The sequence below is a fragment of the Platichthys flesus genome, chromosome 16 (genome assembly GCF_949316205.1).
Source record: "Platichthys flesus chromosome 16, fPlaFle2.1, whole genome shotgun sequence".
In the NCBI taxonomy this organism is placed as follows: Eukaryota; Metazoa; Chordata; class Actinopteri; order Pleuronectiformes; family Pleuronectidae; genus Platichthys; species Platichthys flesus.
This window is the reverse complement of record NC_084960.1, coordinates 21,029,311-21,044,807: the sequence shown is the minus strand read 5'-3', so window position 1 is coordinate 21,044,807 and position 15,497 is coordinate 21,029,311. Positions and strand designations below refer to the sequence as shown.

Sequence of the window (15,497 nt, the reverse complement as noted above, 5' to 3'; positions counted from 1 at the left end):
CAAGTGTTCCTGTCCAACCTTTCAACAGTCCGGAAGAAAAGTTACCAGCTGATGACATATCCACGCTTTTAAAGTAATTTCTAAGCAATTGTAGCTAGTAGTGGAAGTATGTAGTCTATGTAAAACTCAGAATCCCTTCCTATTTAACTTTGAGTATTTTATCGCAATAACGATAGTCCTCTTGATGAACAAACAACTCACACCTGGGGCAGGGTGGGGCTTAAATGCTAGCTGGCCTGCCACAAACAACAGCCCAATACAAAAGTGATTTAGACCTGAAGGGCTAAGGCTTTTGATCCTATGAGATTCTTAGACATACCTTCATACCCATACCCTGTAAACAGAAAGCTGTGTGGTAACTTTATGTTGCTTATTGATGAACAGTTCTTACTTGCAGTTTGTGATCTCAATTTCAAGTCAAACTCGTTGCCACATAAAAGATTAAAATTTCAAATGATAGAATGGTACACTTTACTATCTTTTCATTTTCTAGTGCACAAAGACACAAATTCCAGAAGGAAATGACGACCATTAGACTCAACCTTCGAGATACAAGTAGTTTGGCCAAAGTTAGTCGACTGCATTAGCCGGGAATTGAACCCGGGCCTCCCGCGTGGCAGGCGAGAATTCTACCACTGAACCACCAATGCATATTTTATGGAAATTTCACCTTTTTTTTTCGACGAGGTCCACTTGAGGTGCCAGTATACTGTGCCTTGACAGTTTGTCTGCTATTTTTTCCACTGCCGATAGAAAGAGAGGTACTGACACATGCCTCAAGGCGTGACGGGGCCAATTGTTCAATGGTAAGAAAAGAGAAGGGTTTGCATCTTTCTCTCAAGCCTGACTTAGCTATGTCTGTTACTTTTAATGTGAACAACCAACTGCAAGACACCTAAGAGAAGGTCTGACCCATGCATTTTTATCTATAAACACAATAAGAGCTGTGATTGGTCCGCTTGATAGCATCGCATTTCTGGCAGATTCGCAGCCAGATTTCAATTGAGTTGGAGGAAGAAAAACGGACGACATCTTTCTTTTCTCCGTTGCCGTTCTTTATGTACAAGTCATTGCTCTTCAGAATCTACCAGTTCCAACTCCAACACGATCCGATGACTAACTTTCGCCATTGTTTAGGAAGAGAATTTGAAAATAAGCTGACAGGAAACCGGAAGATACTCAACGCTAGCATAGAAACTCTAATGCTACTAGCGTTTCGGCTGTGTATTTGCAGCACGACTCAAGCACAACTATGAATGCTCGGTCCCTGCACATCTACGGCATAAACGTATATATTATATCACCTCCTCAGAAATAATATCAAATGTTAGGGTTATAGCAGCTATGGAACGCTCTGTCAGTCTATATTCTCTGTACTTAATAAACAAGCACTCCCTGGTCTGCAAGTAGCACAACTTGTAGCTGGCTCTGTCTTTCACCAGAAAGGTACAACTACTCTTTGAATTTTTCAGCAGGAAATACAAGTGCACCTTAAAGCACATGAGTCAATCCACTGAAGAGTTTCCACAGTTGAAGCTCTTTTCAAAGAGGATCCTCTTATCTTGTTGAATTAACACTGGAACCTTGCTGTAATAAGAAGATCATATAAGACAATATGACACCTGCCCCGTGTGAGGGTTGAACTCACAACCTTCAGAATATGAGACTGAAGCGCTGCCTACTGCGCCAACGAGGCCTGTTTCTTGCAAAAATGGGCAAAAACCTTGGGTAAAACAAAGAGAAATTTGAAAGACTTCATGTCCGTCACAAAACCATCATATCAAAAGTCAGAAAATGTTTGTTACATGTTTGTATTCTAGAACATTGATCTCCAGTACTTTTTTGTCCAAATAGTCCACATGTTATTAACAGAGCCATTGGGTCAGGACAAGTGTTTCTGTCCAACCTTTCAATAGTCCGGAAGAAAAGTTACCAGCTGATGACATATCCACGCTTTTAAAGTAATTTCTAAGCAATTGTAGCTAGTAGTGGAAGTATGTAGTCTATGTAAAACTCAGAATCCCTTCCTATTTAACTTTGAGTATTTTATCGCAATAACGATAGTCCTCTTGATGAACAAACAACTCACAGCAGGGGCAGGGTGGGGCTTAAATGCTAGCTGGCCTGCCACAAACAACAGCCCAATACAAAAGTCATTTAGACCTGAAGGGCTAAGGCTTTTGATCCTATGATATTCTTAGACATACCTTCATACCCATACCCTGTAAACAGAAAGCTGTGTGGTTACTTTATGTTGCTTATTGATGAACAGTTCTTACTTGCAGTTTGTGATCTCAATTTCAAGTCAAACTCGTTGCCACATAAAAGATTAAAATTTCAAATGATAGAATGGTACACTTTACTATCTTTTCATTTTCTAGTGCACAAAGACACAAATTCCAGAAGGAAATGACGACCATTAGACTCAACCTTCGAGATACAAGTAGTTTGGCCAAAGTTAGTCGACTGCATTAGCCGGGAATCGAACCCGGGCCTCCCGCGTGGCAGGCAAGAATTCTACCACTGAACCACCAATGCATACTTTATGGAAATGTTACTTTTTTTTTGACGAGGTCCACTTAAGTTGCCAGTATACTGTGCCTTGACAGTTTGTCTGCTATTTTTTCCACTGCCGATAGAAAGAGAGGTACTGACACATGCCTCAAGGCGTGACGGGGCCAATTGTTCAATGGTAAGAAAAGAGAAGGGTTTGTATCTTTCTCTCAAGCCTGACTTAGCTATGTCTGTTACTTTTAATGTGAACAACCAACTGCAAGACACCTAAGAGAAGGTCTGACCCATGCATTTTTAACTATAATCACCATAAGAGCTGTGATTGGTCCGCTTGATAGCATTGCATTTCCGGCAGATTCACAGCCAGATTTGAATTGAGTTGAAGGAACAAAAACGGACTACATCGTTCTTTTCTTCGTTGCCGTTCTTTATTTACAAGTCTTTGCTCTTCAGAATCTACCAGTTCCAACTCCAACACGATCCGCTGACTAACTTTTGTCATTGTTTAGGAAGTAAGCAGAGGCCAGATAATTTGTAAATAAGCTGACAGGAAACCGGAAGATACGCAACGCTAGCATAGAAACTCTAATGCTACTAGCGTTTCGGCTGTGTATTTGCAGCACGACTCAAGGACAACTATGAATGCTCGGTCCCTGCACATCTACGGCATAAACGTATATATTATATCACCTCCTCGGAAATAATATCAAATGTTAGGGTTATAGCAGCCATGGAACGCTCTGTCAGTCTATATTCTCTGTACTTAATAAACAAGCACTCCCTGGTCTGCAAGTAGCACAACTTGTAGCTGGCTCTGTGTTTCACCAGAAACGTACAAGTACTCTTTGAATTTTTCAGCAGGAAACACAAGTGCACCTTAAAGTACATGAGTCAATCCACTGAAGAGTTTCCACAGTTTCAAAGAGGATCCTCTTAACTTGTTGAATTAACACTGGAACCTTGCTGTAATAAGAAGATCATATAAGACAATATGACAATTGCCCGGTGTGAGAGTTGAACTCACGACCTTCAGATTATGAGACTGACGCACTTACTACTGCGCCAACGAGGCCTGTTTCCTATAATAGTGGGTAAAAAGCTTGGGTAAAACAAAGAGAAATTTGAAAGACGTCATGTCCTTCACAAAACCATCATATCAAAAGTCAGAAAATGTTTGTTACATGTTTGTATTCTAGAACATTGATCTCCAGTACTTTTTTGTCCAAATAGTCCACATGTTATTAACAGAGCCATTGGGTCAGGACAAGTGTTCCTGTCCAACCTTTCAACAGTCCGGAAGAAAAGTTACCAGCTGATGACATATCCACGCTTTTAAAGTCATTTCTAAGCAATTGTAGCTAGTAGTGGAAGTATGTAGTCTATGTAAAACTCAGAATCCCTTCCTATTTAAGTTTGAGTATTTTATCGCAATAACGATAGTCCTCTTGATGAACAAACAACTCACACCTGGGGCAGGGTGGGGCTTAAATGCTAGCTGGCCTGCCACAAACAACAGCCCAATACAAAAGTGATTTAGACCTGAAGGGCTAAGGCTTTTGATCCTATGAGATTCTTAGACATACCTCCATACCCATACCCTGTAAACAGAAAGCTGTGTGGTAACTTTATGTTGCTTATTGATGAACAGTTCTTACTTGCAGTTTGTGATCTCAATTTCAAGTCAAACTCGTTGCCACATAAAAGATTAAAATTTCAAATGATAGAATGGTACACTTTACTATCTTTTCATTTTCTAGTGCACAAAGACACAAATTCCAGAAGGACATGACGACCATTAGACTCAACCTTCGAGATACAAGTAGTTTGGCCAAAGTTAGTCGACTGCATTAGCCGGGAATTGACCCCGGGCCTCCCGCGTGGCAGGCGAGAATTCTACCACTGAACCACCAATGCATATTTTATGGAAATTTCACCTTTTTTTTTCGACGAGGTCCACTTGAGGTGCCAGTATACTGTGCCTTGACAGTTTGTCTGCTATTTTTTCCACTGCCGATAGAAAGAGAGGTACTGACACATGCCTCAAGGCGTGACGGGGCCAATTGTTCAATGGTAAGAAAAGAGAAGGGTTTGTATCTTTCTCTCAAGCCTGACTTAGCTATGTCTGTTACTTTTAATGTGAACAACCAACTGCAAGACACCTAAGAGAAGGTCTGACCCATGCATTTTGGACTATAATCACCATACGAGCTGTGATTGGTCCGCTTGATAGCATTGCATTTCCGGCAGATTCACAGCCAGATTTAAATTGAGTTGAAGGAAAAAAAACAGACTACATCGTTCTTTTCTTCGTTGCCGTTCTTTATGTACAAGTCATTGCTCTTCAGAATCTACCAGTTCCAACTCCAACACGATCCGCTGACTAACTTTTGTCATTGTTTAGGAAGTAAGCAGAGGCCAGATAATTTGTAAATAAGCTGACAGGAAACCGGAAGATACGCAACGCTAGCATAGAAACTCTAATGCTACTAGCGTTTCGGCTGTGTATTTGCAGCACGACTCAAGGACAACTATGAATGCTCGGTCCCTGCACATCTACGGCATAAACGTATATATTATATCACCTCCTCGGAAATAATATCAAATGTTAGGGTTATAGCAGCCATGGAACGCTCTGTCAGTCTATATTCTCTGTACTTAATAAACAAGCACTCCCTGGTCTGCAAGTAGCACAACTTGTAGCTGGCTCTGTGTTTCACCAGAAACGTACAAGTACTCTTTGAATTTTTCAGCAGGAAATACAAGTGCACCTTAAAGCACATGAGTCAATCCACTGAAGAGTTTCCACAGTTTCAAAGAGGATCCTCTTAACTTGTTGAATTAACACTGGAACCTTGCTGTAATAAGAAGATCATATAAGACAATATGACAATTGCCCCGTGTGAGAGTTGAACTCACGACCTTCAGATTATGAGACTGACGCACTTACTACTGCGCCAACGAGGCCTGTTTCCTATAATAGTGGGTAAAAAGCTTGGGTAAAACAAAGAGAAATTTGAAAGACGTCATGTCCTTCACAAAACCATCATATCAAAAGTCAGAAAATGTTTGTTACATGTTTGTATTCTAGAACATTGATCTCCAGTACTTTTTTGTCCAAATAGTCCACATGTTATTAACAGAGCCATTGGGTCAGGACAAGTGTTCCTGTCCAACCTTTCAACAGTCCGGAAGAAAAGTTACCAGCTGATGACATATCCACGCTTTTAAAGTCATTTCTAAGCAATTGTAGCTAGTAGTGGAAGTATGTAGTCTATGTAAAACTCAGAATCCCTTCCTATTTAAGTTTGAGTATTTTATCGCAATAACGATAGTCCTCTTGATGAACAAACAACTCACACCTGGGGCAGGGTGGGGCTTAAATGCTAGCTGGCCTGCCACAAACAACAGCCCAATACAAAAGTGATTTAGACCTGAAGGGCTAAGGCTTTTGATCCTATGAGATTCTTAGACATACCTCCATACCCATACCCTGTAAACAGAAAGCTGTGTGGTAACTTTATGTTGCTTATTGATGAACAGTTCTTACTTGCAGTTTGTGATCTCAATTTCAAGTCAAACTCGTTGCCACATAAAAGATTAAAATTTCAAATGATAGAATGGTACACTTTACTATCTTTTCATTTTCTAGTGCACAAAGACACAAATTCCAGAAGGACATGACGACCATTAGACTCAACCTTCGAGATACAAGTAGTTTGGCCAAAGTTAGTCGACTGCATTAGCCGGGAATTGACCCCGGGCCTCCCGCGTGGCAGGCGAGAATTCTACCACTGAACCACCAATGCATATTTTATGGAAATTTCACCTTTTTTTTTCGACGAGGTCCACTTGAGGTGCCAGTATACTGTGCCTTGACAGTTTGTCTGCTATTTTTTCCACTGCCGATAGAAAGAGAGGTACTGACACATGCCTCAAGGCGTGACGGGGCCAATTGTTCAATGGTAAGAAAAGAGAAGGGTTTGTATCTTTCTCTCAAGCCTGACTTAGCTATGTCTGTTACTTTTAATGTGAACAACCAACTGCAAGACACCTAAGAGAAGGTCTGACCCATGCATTTTGGACTATAATCACCATACGAGCTGTGATTGGTCCGCTTGATAGCATTGCATTTCCGGCAGATTCACAGCCAGATTTAAATTGAGTTGAAGGAAAAAAAACAGACTACATCGTTCTTTTCTTCGTTGCCGTTCTTTATGTACAAGTCATTGCTCTTCAGAATCTACCAGTTCCAACTCCAACACGATCCGCTGACTAACTTTTGTCATTGTTTAGGAAGTAAGCAGAGGCCAGATAATTTGTAAATAAGCTGACAGGAAACCGGAAGATACGCAACGCTAGCATAGAAACTCTAATGCTACTAGCGTTTCGGCTGTGTATTTGCAGCACGACTCAAGGACAACTATGAATGCTCGGTCCCTGCACATCTACGGCATAAACGTATATATTATATCACCTCCTCGGAAATAATATCAAATGTTAGGGTTATAGCAGCCATGGAACGCTCTGTCAGTCTATATTCTCTGTACTTAATAAACAAGCACTCCCTGGTCTGCAAGTAGCACAACTTGTAGCTGGCTCTGTGTTTCACCAGAAACGTACAAGTACTCTTTGAATTTTTCAGCAGGAAATACAAGTGCACCTTAAAGTACATGAGTCAATCCACTGAAGAGTTTCCACAGTTTCAAAGAGGATCCTCTTAACTTGTTGAATTAACACTGGAACCTTGCTGTAATAAGAAGATCATATAAGACAATATGACAATTGCCCGGTGTGAGAGTTGAACTCACGACCCTCAGATTATGAGACTGACGCACTGACTACTGCGCCAACGAGGCCTGTTTCCTATAATAGTGGGTAAAAACCTTGGGTAAAACAAAGAGAAATTTGAAAGACGTCATGTCCTTCACAAAACCATCATATCAAAAGTCAGAAAATGTTTGTTACATGTTTGTATTCTAGAACATTGATCTCCAGTACTTTTTTGTCCAAATAGTCCACATGTTATTAACAGAGCCATTGGGTCAGGACAAGTGTTCCTGTCCAACCTTTCAATAGTCCGGAAGAAAAGTTACCAGCTGATGACATATCCATGCTTTTAAAGTCATTTCTAAGCAATTGTAGCTAGTAGTGGAAGTATGTAGTCTATGTAAAACTCAGAATCCCTTCCTATTTAACTTTGAGTATTTTATCGCAATAACGATAGTCCTCTTGATGAACAAACAACTCACACCAGGGGCAGGGTGGGGCTTAAATGCTAGCTGGCCTGCCACAATCAACAGCCCAATACAAAAGTGATTTAGACCTGAAGGGCTAAGGCTTTTGATCCTATGAGATTCTTAGACATACCTTCATACCCATACCCTGTAAACAGAAAGCTGTGTGGTTACTTTATGTTGCTTATTGATGAACAGTTCTTACTTGCAGTTTGTGATCTCAATTTCAAGTCAAACTCGTTGCCACATAAAGATTAAAATTTCAAATGATAGAATGGTACACTTTACTATCTTTTCATTTTCTAGTGCACAAAGACACAAATTCCAGAAGGAAATGACGATCATTAGACTCAACCTTCGAGATACAAGTAGTTTGGCCAAAGTTAGTCGACTGCATTAGCCGGGAATCGAACCCGGGCCTCCCGCGTGGCAGGCAAGAATTCTACCACTGAACCACCAATGCATACTTTATGGAAATTTCACCTTTTTTTTTCAACGAGGTCCACTTAAGGTGCCAGTATACTCTGCCTTGACAGTTTGTCTGCTATTTTTTCCACTGCCGATAGAAAGAGAGGTACTGACACATGCCTCAAGGCGTGACGGGGCCAATTGTTCAATGGTAAGAAAAGAGAAGGGTTTGCATCTTTCTCTCAAGCCTGACTTAGCTATGTCTGTTACTTTTAATGTGAACAACCAACTGCAAGACACCTAAGAGAAGGTCTGACCCATGCATTTTTATCTATAAACACAATAAGAGCTGTGATTGGTCCGCTTGATAGCATCGCATTTCTGGCAGATTCGCAGCCAGATTTCAATTGAGTTGGAGGAAGAAAAACGGACGACATCTTTCTTTTCTCCGTTGCCGTTCTTTATGTACAAGTCATTGCTCTTCAGAATCTACCAGTTCCAACTCCAACACGATCCGATGACTAACTTTCGCCATTGTTTAGGAAGAGAATTTGAAAATAAGCTGACAGGAAACCGGAAGATACTCAACGCTAGCATAGAAACTCTAATGCTACTAGCGTTTCGGCTGTGTATTTGCAGCACGACTCAAGCACAACTATGAATGCTCGGTCCCTGCACATCTACGGCATAAACGTATATATTATATCACCTCCTCAGAAATAATATCAAATGTTAGGGTTATAGCAGCTATGGAACGCTCTGTCAGTCTATATTCTCTGTACTTAATAAACAAGCACTCCCTGGTCTGCAAGTAGCACAACTTGTAGCTGGCTCTGTCTTTCACCAGAAAGGTACAACTACTCTTTGAATTTTTCAGCAGGAAATACAAGTGCACCTTAAAGCACATGAGTCAATCCACTGAAGAGTTTCCACAGTTGAAGCTCTTTTCAAAGAGGATCCTCTTATCTTGTTGAATTAACACTGGAACCTTGCTGTAATAAGAAGATCATATAAGACAATATGACACCTGCCCCGTGTGAGGGTTGAACTCACGACCTTCAGATTATGAGACTGAAGCGCTACCTACTGCGCCAACGAGGCCTGTTTCTTGCAAAAATGGGCAAAAACCTTGGGTAAAACAAAGAGAAATTTGAAAGACTTCATGTCCGTCACAAAACCATCATATCAAAAGTCAGAAAATGTTTGTTACATGTTTGTATTCTAGAACATTGATCTCCAGTACTTTTTTGTCCAAATAGTCCACATGTTATTAACAGAGCCATTGGGTCAGGACAAGTGTTCCTGTCCAACCTTTCAATAGTCCGGAAGAAAAGTTACCAGCTGATGACATATCCATGCTTTTAAAGTCATTTCTAAGCAATTGTAGCTAGTAGTGGAAGTATGTAGTCTATGTAAAACTCAGAATCCCTTCCTATTTAACTTTGAGTATTTTATCGCAATAACGATAGTCCTCTTGATGAACAAACAACTCACAGCAGGGGCAGGGTGGGGCTTAAATGCTAGCTGGCCTGCCACAAACAACAGCCCAATACAAAAGTAATTTAGACCTGAAGGGCTAAGGCTTTTGATCCTATGAGATTCTTAGACATACCTTCATACCCATACCCTGTAAACAGAAAGCTGTGTGGTTACTTTATGTTGCTTATTAATGAACAGTTCTTACTTGCAGTTTGTGATCTCAATTTCAAGTCAAACTCGTTGCCACATAAAAGATTAAAATGATAGAATGGTACACTTTACTATCTTTTCATTTTCTAGTGCACAAAGACACAAATTCCAGAAGGAAATAACGACCATTAGACTCAACCTTCGAGATACAAGTAGTTTGGCCAAAGTTAGTCTACTGCATTAGCCGGGAATCGAACCCGGGCCTCCCGCGTGGCAGGCAAGAATTCTACCACTGAACCACCAATGCATTATTCAGCTCCAGGCCACACACATATGGACAAATAATCACAGACATACAAATACTTTAATTACAAAAGCATTTATTAGAAGGGAAATAAAGTTAATGTTATTCAATGATTCTTCATTTAACAAACTCCAATATTTCTAAGATGACAACAGCAGCAGCATCACTTATCACAATTGTCTCACAAGTAATACTGAGTATCTATGTGTGTGGTCGTGTGTGTCTGCCTGCCTGTGTCTCTATGTGTGTGTGTATGTGTGCGTAATGACGTGACCTCGTCATTACGCCAAGTAATTTCAAGATGGAGGTTTATGACCTCGATGATGCCATGAGGTCGCAGACAAAATGGCGATCAGTCACATATGTTACACTAAGGAATTTTCAGACAAAGAGATTTCTTATCTACTGGTTCTGGCGCCAAACGGCGTCGAGATGAATTCAGGCTCTTTTAGTCAAGATTTATCCGTGTAATGTATGGAAAGGTCGGGCCTTGTATAAAGACAGGTTTTGGAGAAAAGAGAGAGAGGGATCATAGAGAGAAAGTAAAACTCTCAAAACATCGTCAGAGACAAACTTCCGGCGAAGCGGGCAGTCCAGTTACGTGAGATTTATCTTTTAACAGATGTAAATCTCTGCACAATATCTCTGACGGTAACACGTTTAGAGGAAGCGCTGGCTCGTTACCGCACGGTTCTCAAAACACAGTAGACAAAGGATCCGGATGTGACATCTCGGTTCGCCGTGTTTTACACGGCTGAAAACAGATATGGCGATCTTCAAACAAACATACACTCAAATAAAATGACAAGCTAGGTATAAATACTAGTCTCTGCCCAGACAATAAAGCCTCTTACTGTGACCTCCACGGTGTTGCTTGCGCGTGGCGCGTAGATTTTCCAGAAGTCCAGTGAATCTCTTGGCCACTCAAGCTCGGCCGGTGGTTCCTCTGTGGCAGCGGGCGTCGTGCTGGGCCGGATAGAGCGAATTTCTCGGGCTCTTGGAACGGAATTAAACTTCGTTCGTCTTCTTTGACGGGATTCTGCTTCGTCCTTCTGCGACAGAATGATGCTTTGTCCTGCAGGGATTAACTGCTGTGGCGCAGTTCTGTGGATCCTGGAAAAGAACGTTTCTGAGCTCAGCCTGCGAGTGGGCTTCCTGTGCGCGGCCTTTTCAAGTTAAAACCAAAAATAGTCTTTCAAAATAAGGCCTCGACTTAAGATAAAAGAAAATGAAAGAAATAAAATAAAATCTCACTCTGGTTGCCCCCTTTAGCAGTTAGAACATCTGGAAGACCCGGAGGGGTCCTGGTTGAAGTCTTCAGAAGAAGAAAAATGGCGAAGATTTTTGATGTCTCAGCTGTTTTATTCTACCTGAGAGGTTCTGCCTCCTTGAGGTGTGGTCATGGAATAAGGCTCGATTTCAGCCAATTGAGTTGTCAGGATTCGATCTCAGTGGGTGGGTTTTGGAACTCAGCGGGGGTCCTAAAGGCTCCCTAGGACATTTTCCACCACCAGGGGGAGACTCTTGGGCCTGCTGAGTGAATGTTTTCCCTCCAAAAGTACTCCGACGGTTGGATTGGAATGCAACCACTTTGTCTTAAACTCGGCCCCAGTATCTGGTCACCTCACTGGGCTGTTGCCCAACAGTTGATACTATTATCGGGGGACTTTGAGGCAGCTCAGGCAGACGCAGGCCTTTCAGCCGAGTTCTGAGGCGACACAGGAGAGGTTCGATGGCCTGGTACCTGTCTGCTCAGCCCTCCCCCCACCTTCACCACACAACAAGTATCATGATAAAATAATTTTACCCAGGACAGAAAGTGCTCCCGACACCAAAAGCAGTGTGGCAAACAGGAATGCACGATCGACATGATCGAAGGCTTTTTCTTGGTCGATGGAAATAATTCCAATATTAATGTTATGTGTTGCACACAAATCAAAAATGTCTCTCATTAAAAAACAAATTGTCCTTGATACCTGGAATACAATATGATTGGTCAGCATTAATAAACACTTCCATAAAAACCTTGAATCTATTTCCTAAAACCTTAGATAAAACCTTATAATCACTACATAAAAGAGAGACGGGTCTCCAGTTCTTCAGCAGGGTTAGATCTCCTTTCTTCGGTAGAAGTGATATTACCGCCCATCTGCAGGAGGCTGGAAGAAGCCCTTTAGCAAATGCCTCCTTCAGGACATCCAGCAGATCCTGTCCCATAATGTTCCAGAAATTGAAAAAAAAATCTGCTGGTAGTCCATCCAAACCTGGTGACTTGCCTGTAGCCATCTGAGATTCAGCAGTGGTCAGCTCCTCCAGCGTGATGTCAGCGCTCAGGGTGTCTCGCTCACCTGGACTCAGCTGTGGGAGGTCCTGCAGCAGCTCGGCCACAGCTTCCCCGTCACACTCCTCTGCCCCAAACAGGTCGGTATAAAACTCCACCGCGTGTCTTCTCATCTCGGCTGGTTCTGATGTTATATTCCCATTCGGCAGCCGGAAACCCACCATCTGCTTCCCCTGGGCCACGGATCTCTCCAGGTTGAAAAAGAACGTGGTAGGTATGTCTATGTCTTTTAATTTCTGGAAACAAGCTCGAACCAGAGCTCCTTTGGCCTTCTCCTGGAGAAAGGAGGTCAGTTGCTGTCTTTTAGCTTTTTTTTTTTTAAACTTTTTATTTTGGATTTTGAATTTTGAATAGAAAGAAATAAAGGGAAAAAAAAACAAATAACAAAAAACAAAACAAACATACAACATACTCATGAGTGTAACAGTATATGGTCACATTCTTCTCAATACATCGAAGTATAGTGTCACACTATTCCAGGCACAGTGCATACATAATCCATTTTTCCCAACGTTCAACACATTTCTCCAATTCCAATCTTAAAATATAAGTCAGTCTCTCCATACAGTAAACTTCTTTCACTATCCCCCTCCACTGGTGCAATGTTGGGGGGTCAGTCTGGAGCCATCTTCGGGTTATAGCCTTTCTACCACATGTCAAGAGAATCTTTAGCAGGTATTTGTATTTGTGAGGGATAAATTCTGGTATTTTACCTAGATACAAAGTAGTAAAAGAGTAGTCTAATTTAATTCCCATCATCTTACATATTTCATTAGTTACTTCCCTCCAATATGGTTGAATTCTTTGACAAGCCCAAAAGATATGAAAATGATTGGCCATAATGGCTCCACATTGTCTCCAACAAAGCCCCGGATTCTGAGAGCCTGATTGCAAAGCCGTTATTTTAGGAGTGATAAAAAACCTCACAACATTCTTCCAACCAAACTCTCTTAATGATCTTGAGTTTGCAGTGGTTGCTTGTGTCTCACATATCTCCATCCAGGACTCATCTGATATTTCTGTACCAGACTCCTTTTCCCATTTTTGTTTGATGTATAACGTAGAGTGATTTTTGGAGGTTTGTATACTTTCATATATTCGTGAGATCAGTTTTTTAATGTTGTTTTTTTCATATGCTTCATGGAATATAGAGATCAGGTTATATTCTTTCCCCGTTTTGATTTGTGATATTTTATTAAAGTAGTCTCTGGCTTGTAGGTATCTAAAAAAATTGCATTTTTCCAATCCAAATGAGTCAGAAACTGCCTTATAACTCTGAAATTTACCGTTAGAAGTGAGTGAACAAAAGGATGTGATGCCTCTCCTAATCCACTGTTTAAAGCTCCCGTCCAGTCTCGCAGGTTCAAACTCTGGATCATATGCTACCCAACTCAAGACCCTGGCCTGTTTCTCTAGCTGCAATTTCCTCAACACCCTAAACCACAGTTTAACCGTGAATAGGGTCCATTGATTCAAGATGTTATAATTATTTTCTGCTTGGCTTTTGTTTCCTAATATTGATTGTATTGGAATATCTGTCTGTGTAATTTCCAAAGACTTCCATTTAGATTCATAATTTGGTGTACACCAGTATACTAAGGGTTTCAATTGTGCAGCATGATAGTAGGCCTGTAGGCATGGTAGAGCTCTGCCTCCCCTCTCCTTCTTCAGCTGCAGTGTCTTGAACTGTACCCTCTGTCTTTTACCGTTCCAAATAAACCTTGAAATCCACCCGTCCCATTCATCAAATTGTTTGGGTGGTATCTCCAGGGGTAAGGACTGGAAGAGATAAAGAAATCGTGGCAACACATTCATTTTGATTATTTCTATTCTATTGCTCATATCCAGCAGGAGCATCGTCCATCTAGAGATGTCTGATTTTACCGCTTTGTTGATGGGGCCATAATTAATTTCAGAAAGCTTTGATATATCCTTTGGTAGATTTATTCCTAGATATTTTATTGTGGAAGAGTCCCATTTAAAGTTGTACTTCTTTTTTATATCTGGATGGGGAGTATAATTAAATGTAAGGGTTTGAGTTTTTGAAGTATTTAGCTTATATCCAGAGTACGAGTTGTAAGTCTTTAATAGACACATCAATCTGGGGATGCTCGAGTCAGGGGTGTCCCTTTTTCTAGGCGAATAGTTTGTGACAGGTTTCCATTTATCCTAATCCTGGCTGTTGGAGAGGAGTATAACGATTTAATACATGTGATGAAGCAGTTCTTAAAGCCAAATCTTGCAAGTACCCTATACAAATATTCCCAACCTACTGAGTCGAAAGCCTTTTCGGCATCTAGACTAACCAACATTGCACCAATTTTGGCCGAAGTAACATGACTCATCACCTGTAATGTTCTCCTTAAATTATCCTGTGTCTGTCTATTTAGTACAAAGCCTGTTTGGTCCAAATCTATTAGCTCCGGGATAATAGCTTCCAGCCTTTTAGATAGGACTGAGGCAAATAGTTTATAGTCTACATTGAGTACTGATATTGGTCTGTATGAGCTGCATTCCTTTTTATCTTTACCTTCTTTTGGGATGACAGAAATGACTGCTTCCTTCCATGACTGCGGGGCTTCTCCTGTTCTCAAAGTGTGGTTAAAGCAGTTAAGCAGCATAGGGGTTATTTGTGTTCTAAATGTTTTGTACCATTCAGACGAATATCCATCTGCACCAGGAGCTTTATTAGTTTTCAATCTTGAGATGGCTTTATCCAGTTCCTCTAGCTTTATCTCAGCCATAATTTCTTTATTCTGTTTTTCTCCTATGGATGGTAGGTCCAGCGAACTTAGAAACATCTCTATTATTGTGGTATCGGCTCTGGTTGGTTGAGTGTACAAGTCCTTATAATATAGTTCAAAAGAGCGTTGGATGTCTTCTAGATTACCGCTCATATTTTTTGTCATAGGGTTCCTAATTTTATATATTGTATTCTTTTCCTGTTGTTTTCGTATCCTCCAAGAAAGGAGTTTCATAGACCTCGATCCTGTCTCATAGTACTTTTGTTTGGTGAATTTAAGTTGTTTTTCAATTTCCTCATCATATATACCATTTATATCTTGTT

General features: G+C 40.9%; 7 non-coding genes across 7 annotated transcripts; all 7 read right to left on the bottom strand.

Moving 5' to 3' along the window:
• Positions 1-579: 579 nt before the first annotated feature.
• trnag-gcc (transfer RNA glycine (anticodon GCC)) lies at positions 580-650 on the bottom strand. Its single transcript has one exon. It is a non-coding gene; the product is annotated as a tRNA-Gly (tRNA).
• A 973-nt stretch (positions 651-1,623) lies between these two features.
• trnam-cau (transfer RNA methionine (anticodon CAU)) lies at positions 1,624-1,696 on the bottom strand. Its single transcript has one exon. It is a non-coding gene; the product is annotated as a tRNA-Met (tRNA).
• A 771-nt stretch (positions 1,697-2,467) lies between these two features.
• On the bottom strand, positions 2,468-2,538 carry trnag-gcc (transfer RNA glycine (anticodon GCC)). Its single transcript has one exon. It is a non-coding gene; the product is annotated as a tRNA-Gly (tRNA).
• Positions 2,539-5,405: 2,867 nt separating this feature from the next.
• On the bottom strand, positions 5,406-5,478 carry trnam-cau (transfer RNA methionine (anticodon CAU)). The gene has a single exon. It is a non-coding gene; the product is annotated as a tRNA-Met (tRNA).
• Positions 5,479-8,140: 2,662 nt separating this feature from the next.
• trnag-gcc (transfer RNA glycine (anticodon GCC)) lies at positions 8,141-8,211 on the bottom strand. Its single transcript has one exon. It is a non-coding gene; the product is annotated as a tRNA-Gly (tRNA).
• Positions 8,212-9,184: 973 nt separating this feature from the next.
• On the bottom strand, positions 9,185-9,257 carry trnam-cau (transfer RNA methionine (anticodon CAU)). The gene has a single exon. It is a non-coding gene; the product is annotated as a tRNA-Met (tRNA).
• Positions 9,258-10,021: 764 nt separating this feature from the next.
• Positions 10,022-10,092, bottom strand: trnag-gcc (transfer RNA glycine (anticodon GCC)). Its single transcript has one exon. It is a non-coding gene; the product is annotated as a tRNA-Gly (tRNA).
• Positions 10,093-15,497: the final 5,405 nt, after the last annotated feature.